Source organism: Schistocerca gregaria, chromosome 7 (genome assembly GCF_023897955.1).
Source record: "Schistocerca gregaria isolate iqSchGreg1 chromosome 7, iqSchGreg1.2, whole genome shotgun sequence".
NCBI classification, from domain to species: domain Eukaryota; kingdom Metazoa; phylum Arthropoda; class Insecta; order Orthoptera; family Acrididae; genus Schistocerca; species Schistocerca gregaria.
The window spans coordinates 452953849-452964437 of NC_064926.1; positions in this window are offsets into that span (position 1 = coordinate 452953849).

The following is a 10589-nucleotide window of genomic DNA, read 5'->3' on the forward strand; positions in this document are numbered from 1 at the left end:
TTAATTGCTGATGTAATTACTACCGATAGACTGGTTCGAATTTGTATTTCGAAAACATTCACCAGTCTTTACTACAATGCTATCTTCACTTTTTCGTTTAGTAGTTCGTTTCCTATTTTGTGTACCTCTTAGCATTTTGATGTCATGTTGGATAGGTTACTCATTAACAAAGAATAACGGCTAACATGCGCAAGGATGACAACTGACAACCAAGGAAATTTCAGCTTGTACACGAATCGATGTCAAAAACAGCGGTACAGCACCAACAGAACTCAAAACGACGTAAACGCCATGTTAGCGACAGCCATATTCTCGAAACACATGCAATTCCTTTTTTGTGACCTATCCTACCGAAAATAAAAGCGCCGATCGATGTGTCTCGGCACCACCTTTTCTTTCTAACGCCCTGCGCTCGTGTCTACATGGCCCATGCGTAAATCCGTCCCTGATGTTGATCTTTAACAGTTACGTGTGTAACATAGGACGTGTTATGTATTTGTCTCAACTGCAGCAAAAAGATTTTTTGTATGTTAATGTAGATATTTTTAAGATTTCAGATTCACCGACGAGTACACCGTCTAACAATGAGCTGCAATATTTTAGCTTCAACAGATTCAGAATGAAATTAGCTCCGTAACAATGTGAGGCGTAATTCTTGACGCATCAGTGCTTCTTACCTGTCTGCAGGTGGCTGAAACAATCCAGTAAAGATGAATGTAACCGTGTCAACACATTTGATTGTTGCCTAATTTCGTTTCGTGGTTAATGTTAAATAGTTGGAGACTGTTTCATGCGTTTCTCATTCGTTTACATGCCTTTAGCGTATCATTAGAGCAAACAAAGAAATAAAAGGAAAGAAAAGCAGAAGAGATTTGACAATGTTAACTGGAACGGATTAGAAGATTTCTTAAATATTTGGTTTTTTACAGTTGTTTCTATACTAGATAGTTTCAAGTGCTTATACTATAATATGTGGGTCAAACAATGTCAGTTACATATTTCTGTAGAAAATTAAGAACCTAAATACACGCTATTGGCTGTCAAGCTTCGTGCTTGCGTGATACATCTGTAAGGATTCAGTTCATTGGATTGCCAACTAGAGACCCACGATTGCGAGCATCAAGTGCAGTTTGCAATCGTTGGCATTAATAATGATGAAGAGTATATCGTGTGACAAAGAGATGCAATGTTTAAGCTTGTACAAATTCGCAATCGAAATTGCTGAGTAATGTGTGAAGTTAAATTTTTGACGTGTCGGTGCTTTTTATTTACCTGCAGTCAGTGTCCTGAAACACTCAAGAAAAGATGAGCCAGCACAACTGATGCCTTTCTCATTAGTTTATTTGCGTTTCCTGTATCGTTGCAGTAAACAAAAGAAATAAAAGGACCAATGTAATCGGAACAGAATTGACAGTTTTAATTTCTTGATATTTTAGAGCCGTTTACAAACGTATGGTATACTAACCAACCTCAAATGAATATACTGGGTATCAAATAATGTTTGCTATCATGAAACTTAACGAAAATTAAGGCATTTACGACTTGCGCTGTATTCTACTACAGTGGAAGTACAACGCGAAAAAATACACCGAACAATTTAAAAATGACCTTGAGGCAGCCCTATATAAACAAGGAAATAGTAGACAGCAGTCTGCTCACTCAAAGGTTTAATTGTCAGGTAGTACTGCCAGGAAACGAAAAAAAAGCAAGTGGGCTGGAGAAAGAAAAACAGACCACGGAGAGAGAATGAGTACCATGATGACCAGGAAAACGTATCTAAAAGCATTGTGTGATCTAAAAGCGTCCATACACGAATAATAACTATATACTGACGGCATGTAATATACAGTATTGTGATCCTGTGTCGGTGCTAAATAAGGACTTCAGAAAGCGTTGTAATAAGAAACCTCCCAGTAAAAAAAATAAATAAAATAACCTAATCTTTTAAATAAACCTTCCTGCCGGAGGAGCATAGTTTCTGTACTAGTAGATCTTTTATTGTTGCTAGCCACTTATGAATTTTGTTGATGAAAACTGCTCCAGAATTATGGTATTGGTCCGGCAACTTTGATTTTTCCTTGTAAAAACTTCGTTTTCCGGCAGAATATTGACTACCTTCTCCTGCTGTTGTTGCCGACGATCTAGATTATCAGTAACTATTAAAATAAAACACAGCCTTTTCATATTTTTATAAAACTATAGTTTATTTCCCTTTCAGTCGTAATAAGCTGTTTTTTCCCCTTCTCTGTCCACATATTATTAACCTTATTGTTTTTAAGAAAATTTATGTCAACATCCTTAATTCATATTATTGACTCAAGAGAATACTTAGTTACATTGTTATTGTTGTGTTCTTCAGTCCGAAGGTTGTTTTGATGCAAATCTCCTTGCTACTCTATCCTGTGCCAGCCTATTCGTCTCCAGATACCTACAGCAGTCTACATCTTTCTGATTCTGCTTACTATATTCATCTCTTGGTCACCCTCTACGATTTTTACCCTCCACGCTGCCCTGCAGTACTGAACTGGTGATCCCTTGATGCCTCAGAATGTTACCTAGCAACTGATCCCTCCTTTTAATCAGTCCTATTCTCCCCAGTTCTATTCAGTACCTCCTCATTAGTTACGTGATCTACCCATCTAATCTTCAGCATTCTTCTGCAGCACCACTATTCTCTTCCTGTCTAAATTATTTATCATCCATGTTTAACTTCCATACATGGCCACACTCCATACAAATACTTTCAGAGAAGACTTCCTGACGCTTAAATCTATACTCGATGTTAACAAATTTCTCGTCTTCAGAAACGCTTTCCTTGCCATTGCAAGCTTACATTTTATATCCTCTCTACTTCGGCCATCATCAGTTATTTTGCTCCCCAAGTGGCAGGACTCATATACTACTTTAAGTGTCTCGTTTCCTAATCTGATTCCTTTAGCATCGCCGGATTTAATTTGACTACATTCCATTTTCCTTGTTTTGTTGATGTTCACCTTATATGCTCCTTTCAAGACACTGCCCATTCCGTTCAATTGCTCTTTCAAGTCCTTTGCTATCCCTAATAGAATTACAATGTCATCAGCAAAACTCTTAAGCTGTTATTTCTTCTTCTTGAACTTTAATTCCTACTCTAAATTTTTCTTTGGTTTCCTTTACTGCTTGTTCAATGTACACATTGAATAGCTTTGGGGTAGGCTACAATCCTGTCTCACTCCTTTCCCAACCACTACCTCCCTTTCAAGCCCCTCGACTCTTATAACTGCAGTCTGGTTCCTGTACAAGCTGTAAATAGCCTTTCACATCTTTATTTTACCTCTGATACCTTCAGAAATTTCAAAGAGAGTATTCCAGTCAACATTGTCAACTTTCACTAGGTCTACAAATGCTATAAATGTACGTTTGCCTTTCCGTAATCTATCTTCCAAGATAAGTCGTAGGGTCAGTATTGCCTGGCGTGTACCTACACTTCTCTGGAACACAATAGAATTCAGTATTTTGCAACCATGACGTATGAAACTGATAGTTTGGTAATTTTATACAGGTCAGCTACTGCTTTTCTTTGGGACTGGAATTACTACTTTCTTCTTGAAGTCTGAGAGTATTTCGCTTGTCTCATACATTTTGCACACCAAATGTAAGAGTTTCGTCATAGCTAACTCTCCCAAGGCTATCAGTAGTTCTGACGGAATGTCGTTGTCTCGACTTAGATCTTTCAGAGGTTTGTCAAATTCTTCTCTCTCATACATCCCTTCTAATTTCATCTACGCCCCCTCCCCTTTCTATAATATTGCTTTCAAGTTTATCTCCATTCCTTCAGCTTTCCCTTCTTTGCGTAGGGCTGGTTTATCATCTGAGCTCTTGATATTCATACGGCTGCTTCTTTTTCCCCCAAAGGCCTCTTTAATTTTTCTATGGGCAGTATCTATATTTCCCCCAGCGATATATGCTTCCAAATCCTTACATTTGTTCTCTAGCCATTGGGCATTTCCTGTCTCTCTCATTTTTAAAAGTTCGTACACCCTTTCGCCTGTTTTATTGGCTACATTTTTAAATTTTCTCTTTCCATCAGTTAAATTCAATATCTCTTGTATTATCGAAGGATTTCTACCAGGCCTTGTCTTTTTAGCTATTTGGTCCTGTGCTGCCTTCTCTATTTCATCTCTTAAAGTTACCTATTCGTCTTCTACTGTATTCCTTTCCCCTGTTCTTGTCAACTGTTGCCTAATGCTCCCTCTGAAGCTCTCAAGAACACTTGATTCTTTCAACTTATGCAGGTCCCATCTTCTTAATTTCCTTCCTTTTTCCAATTTCTTCAGCTTTAATCTACACTTCATAACCAATAATTAGTGGTCAGGGTCCACAACTGCCCCTGGAAATGTATTACAGTTTAAAATCTGGTTCCTAAATCTCTGTATAGCCATTATATCATCAATCTGAAACCTTCCGGTGTCTACAGGCCTCTTTCTCGTATACAGCCTTCTTTTATGATTCGAAAATCAAGTGTTTAGCGACGATTGAATTGTGTTCTGTGCAAAATTCTACCAGTCGGCTGCCTCTTTCATTACGTTCTCCCAGTCCATATTCACCTACAGTTTTTCCTTCTCTTCTTTTTTCTACTGTCGAATTCTAGTCCTCCAACACAATTAAAATTTTCGTCTCCTTTAAATACCTAAATAATTAATTTTATCTCATCAACATTTCTTCAGTCTCTTCATCATCTGCGGAGCTAGTTGGAATGTAAATTTGTACAACTGTAGTAGGCGTGGGCTTCGTGTTTATCTTGGCTGCGATAGTGTGTTCACTGTGCTGTTCATAATAGCGTACCCACTTTCCTATTTTCTTATTCATTATTAAACCCACTACTGGATTACCCCTATATGACTTTGTATTTATAATCCCGTGTTTACCTGACCACAAGTGGTGTTCTTCATGCCACCGAACTTCACTAATTCCCACTGTTTCTAGCTTCAACCTACATTATCCGTAGTTGTTTTCTCTTTCATAAGAAAAAGATTATGAGAACTGTAAAATCATTATATTAATACCCACGGTGGCAGAGATTTGCAGAAAAATACAGGAAGCGCTTCAGGAGGAGAAAAATTTTAGTGGGGTTCTTCAAACGTGTTGTTGTTGTTTGAAAGGCACTGTGTTTTCGTGGTTTACCAATGAGAGGTTCTAATGAAGGCTTCCGATCATGTACTCGTGAGAACTTCACAAGTTCGCTGGAGCTCATTGCGGAATTTGATCATTTCCTTTCCGAGCACATACGACCGTACGGATTCAAAGAATGCAGTAGAGCATCTGATTTATCAACTGAAATTTGTGAGTAGTTGGTTCTTCTCATCACAGATCGAACAAATTATTTTTCGATAACTTTTGCGTCTACCCCAGACTTATTCCACATAGGCCAATTCTCGTAATTTGGTACTATCTTAGGGGAATGGAAAACTCTCCCTTGTAGAGCGATTTCGATTTGTTCAGTTTATACCAAACGCTCACCACAGATCTTCGGACTAGAAGAGAATGTGATTATCGCAAAACTTACAAACTGATATTGACGATTGTAAGGGACAGCATACAACGATATATCTGCCGGGATAGGATCTACATCTACATCTACATGATTACTGTGCAATTCACATTTAAGTGCTTGGCAGAGGGTTCATCGAACCACAATCATACTATCTCTCTACCATTCCACTCCCGAACAGCGCGCGGGAAAAACGAACACCTAAACCTTTCTGTTCGAGCTCTGATTTCTCTTATTTTATTTTGATGATCATTCCTACCTATGTAGGTTGGGCTCAACAAAATATTTACGCATTCGTAAGAAAAGTTGGTGACTGAAATTTCGTAAATATATCTCGCCGCGACCAAAAACGTCTTTCCTTTAATGACTTCCATCCCAACTCGCATATCATATCTGCCACACTCTCTCCCCTATTACGTGATAATACAAAACGAGCTGCCCTTTTTTGCACCCCTTCGATGTCCTCCGTCAATCCCACCTGGTAAGGATCCCACACCGTGCAGCAATATTCTAACAGAGGACGAACGAGTGTAGTGTAAGCTGTCTCTTTAGTGGACTTGTTGCATCTTCGAAGTGTCCTGCCAATGAAACGCAACCTTTGGCTCGCCTTCCCCACAATATTATGTATGTGGTCTGAAGTTGTCCGTAATTTTAACACCCAGGTACTTAGTTGGATTGACAACCTTGAGAGTAGTACTATTTATCGAATAATCGAATACCAACGGATTTCTTTTGGAACTCATGCGGATCACCTCACATTTTTCGTTATTTAGCGTCAACTGCTACCTGCCGCACCATACAGCAATCTTTTCTAAATCGCTTTGCAAATGATACTGGTCTTCGGATGACCTTACTAGACGGTAAATTACAGCATCATCTGCGAACAACCTAAGAGATTGTCACCCAGGTCATTTATATAGATTCAGGAACAACAGAGGTCCCAAGACGCTTCCCTGGGGAACACCTGATATCTCTTCAGTTTTACTCGATGATTTGCCATCTATTACTACGAACTGCGACCTTCCTGACAGGTAACCACGAATCCAGTCGCACAACTGAGACGATACCCCACAGGCCCGCAGCTTGATTAGAAGTCGCTTGTGAGGAACGGTGTCAAAAGCTTTCCGGAAATCTAGAAATACGGAATCAACTTGAGATCCCCTGTCGATAGCGGCCATTACTTCGTGCGAATAAAGAGCTAGCTGCGTTGCACAAGAACGATGTTTTCTGAAACCATGCTGATTACGTATCAATAGATCGTTCGCTTCGAGGTGATTCATAATGTTTGAATACAGTATATGCTCCAAAACCCTACTGCAAACCGACGTCAATGATGTAGGTCTGTAGTTCGATGGATTACTCCTCCTACCCTTCTTAAACACTGGTGCGACCTGCGCAATTTTCCAATCTGTAGGTACAGATCTATCGGTGAGCGAGCGGTTGTATATGATTGCTAAGTAGGAAGCTATTGTATCAGCGTAATCTGAAAGGAACCTAATCGGTATACAATCTGGACCTGAAGACTTGCCCGTATCAAGCGATTTGAGTTGCTTCGCAACCCCTAAGGTATCTACTTCTAAGAAACTCATGCTAGCAACTGTTCGTGTTTAAAATTCTGGAATATTCCATTCGTCATCCCTGGTGAAGAAATTTCGGAAAACTGTGTTCAATAACTCCGCTTTAGCGGCACAGTCGTCGGTAACAGTACCGTCGGCACTGCGCAGCGAATGTATTGACTGCGTCTTGCCGCTTGTGTACTTTACATACGACCAGAATTTCTTCGGATTATCTACCATATTTCGAGACAATGTTTCGTTGTGGAATCTATTAAAGGCATCTCGCATTGAAGTCCGTGACAAATTTCGCGCGTCTGTAAATTTTAGCCAATCTTCGGGATCTCGCGCTCTTCTGAACTTCGATTGCTTTTTCCGTTGCCCCTGTAACAGCGTTCGGACCTGTTTTGTGTACCATGGGGGGTCAGTTCCATCTCCTACCAATTTATGAGGTATGAATCTATCAATTGTTGTTGCTACTATATCTTTGAATTTGAGCCATATCTCGTCTACATTTGCATAGTCAGTTCGGAAGGAATGGAAATTGTCTCTTAGGAAGGCTTCTAGTGACACTTTATCCGCTTTTTTAAATAAAATTATTTTGCGTTTGTTTCAGGTGGATTTGGAAGAAACGGTATTGAGCCTAGCTACAACGACCTTGTGATCACTAATCCCTGTATCAGTCATGATGCTCTCTATTAGCTCTGCATTGTTTGTGGCTAAGAGGTCAAGTGTGTTTTTTTCGCAACCATTTACAATTCGCGTGGGTTCGTGGACTAACTGCTCGAAATAATTTTCGGAGAAAGCATTTAGGACAATCTCGGAAGATGTTTTCTGCCTACCACCGGTTTTGAACAAGTATTTTTGCCAACATATCGAGGGAAGGTCAAGACCCCACCAACAGGACTACAAGCTAGAATTAAGAGAATCAGCCGTTTACTGAGTTAATGCTATATGCGATGTGCCTGAAATTCCTTAAACCCTGTTGGCAAGGATATTGCGAACATATTTGTTTATGAGAGCGTTTCCTCCGTATTAAATTCAATTTGCAATTTATTTGTAATTTGCAATTTATCTCCCAGTTTGTTTTTCAGGCAATTTCGGGTTAGGATTTCTGCGAGCACTCTACAACTTTTTGCTACAAGTACTGGAACGATGGGTAGAAAATTGAATGAGGAATAGGAGAAATGAAATATTGTCGTTAAAAATTTGTCAGTAATGAAATGGTGATCTCGAATCTTGCCATGCTCTTCGATATTCGTGAGCAGCAATGAAGCCACCTCTTACAGATGACGTTGGCCGAAAGCTATTGGCAAGACATGACTTGTTTCTCTGCTTAGCAAGCTGGCGCAGTTAGCAAAACGCCCAAGCAATCAACATTTCCCTTAGTACTGTGACGAAAGCTATTCTTTCATTCGTATTTTTTCTGGATTCTGTGCGTGATAGGTAGGTAACTATTTACTTTTATCGCAACTGTGAATATGATTTGTTGGGTCATCAGTTTTCTGACCGTTTGATGCGGCTCGCTACGAATTCCTCTTCTGTCAACTTATTGATCTTGTCTTTGCACACTACGCCCTCAACTGTTTGTCAGATATTTTCCAATCTTTGTTTTCTCCTAGCGTTTACCCTCTAGAAAGGGTTGAAATATATTACTGGGACCTTGTCGGGACACTCTGAGAGAGATTTTGTAATGAAGTGAGCAATTTATTTAATATAATTACTTTTTATTTAGAACACAACTTGTTGCTTGTTGCAAAAGTAGTTGGGACACCATATTTTTCGGAAGATATCACCTTTTTCAGCAAGTCTTTTCACTTTTACGTATTTATAAAATTCCATGCAAGTCAGCTTGTAGTTAAACTGGCACTGTAAGATTGAATCCATGGTCCCAGGCAGCAATTGATTTCTTTCAACAGTCCACTGAGCCAACATCAGTGACTTTCCACAGCGGCGTTGTGTGCGCGAATAGAATACAAATACTCACACAATTTTAGCAGTTGGCATTTGTGTTCAGGATTTTCGGTTTCCTTGAGAAAGTGAATTCACCTTTCTTCCACGGAGTGTTTGGATTTCCATTCTTCCGAGTCACGCTTAGTTTCGAAAAAGTTGAAAAAGTTCTTTAGATACACATATCCCTGAAAACAATTATAGCTCGAAGTCTTCATACAATATTTAGTTAGGTATACAACTGTGAATCATCATCCAATCTGTGGTTTCAGATAGCGTCATCCAATGAAATACTTGATATTTATTAAAAGAAATAGCTCATTTCTCTAATGCTATGGCATAGAAAGCCATTGTCTCGTCCTCAATTTCGAAATCAAATTAATTATTTCTTGGTTAGGGTTCACATTCTTTAATTTGTTCGCATTCATCTTGGTTTGCATGCCAGTAAAACTGGCTGTCTTCCTTTCATTCAGAATTCTTTGAGTGTCGATTAATGTACTTCTTATTTCAGTTATCGAGATTTTATTCTTCTCCACGCTCTTTATATTGCACTCGTTATTCGTATTACATTTAGAAATAATCCTCGTATCAGATAGCTATTCGAATGGGAACTACTCGATTCTTCCGCGTGGCGCTGCTTAAATAGTTCCAGCCGTGTACTGCTGAAGAAGTCTGGTATTTTCTAGATTGATGGCGCTAAATCTAGAAGGTGTTTGCATCGTCGATACAGGACACGCAACATGCAACCCCATCTGTGGGTCGATCTTGTCACATAAACTTGTTGTCATGAATAAAATTAACCGAGGCTGCATTTATATCCTGCGTTAACAGATGGCCTGGTACCTGAGCCAAACTCAAAACAATATTTTGCAAAATCGGGACAAAATTGGGTCTTGTAGGGATATATGGACAAAAAGTCCATAACGGCGACGGCCCCGACACATAGGAACGTATGGTAACCCTACCTCTAGAGCTCCTTCAAGTGTCACAGAAGTTACTGCTTTATGTCTTGACATATTTCCTATCATTCTGTCCCTTCTTCTTGTCAGTGTTTTCCAGATGTTACTCTCCTCGTCGATTCTACAGAGAATCTCCTCTTTCCTTACTCTATGATCCCACATAAATTTCTTCTGAAACAGCATATCTCAAATATTCCGATTATCTTCTTTCCTGTTTTTCCCGACCGTCAATGATTCACTTCCATACAATGCTGTGCGCCAAAAGTACAGCCTCGTCAAATTAAGAGCGAAATTTGATTGTATAATAGAATATACGAAGGGAATAACTGACAGCAGGTGACGCTGTGGTTGGATAGCATGCTATAGTTCAAGAGTCCTATGTACAAAGTCTGAATAGTTCTGCAGAATTTTGCGAATGAAACATTAGTCTTGCGAAAATTCAAATTTTGTAAAAAAAAATTATTTGGCGATTTGTGAAAAACTTACGATCACAATTCTTAATTGCTCCTCTATGTTTTACTTAAAAACCATGTAATCCTGTTTCTTGTTGTCTGATTGTTACCTACTTCTTTACGAGTAAGTGTTACAGACATGTCA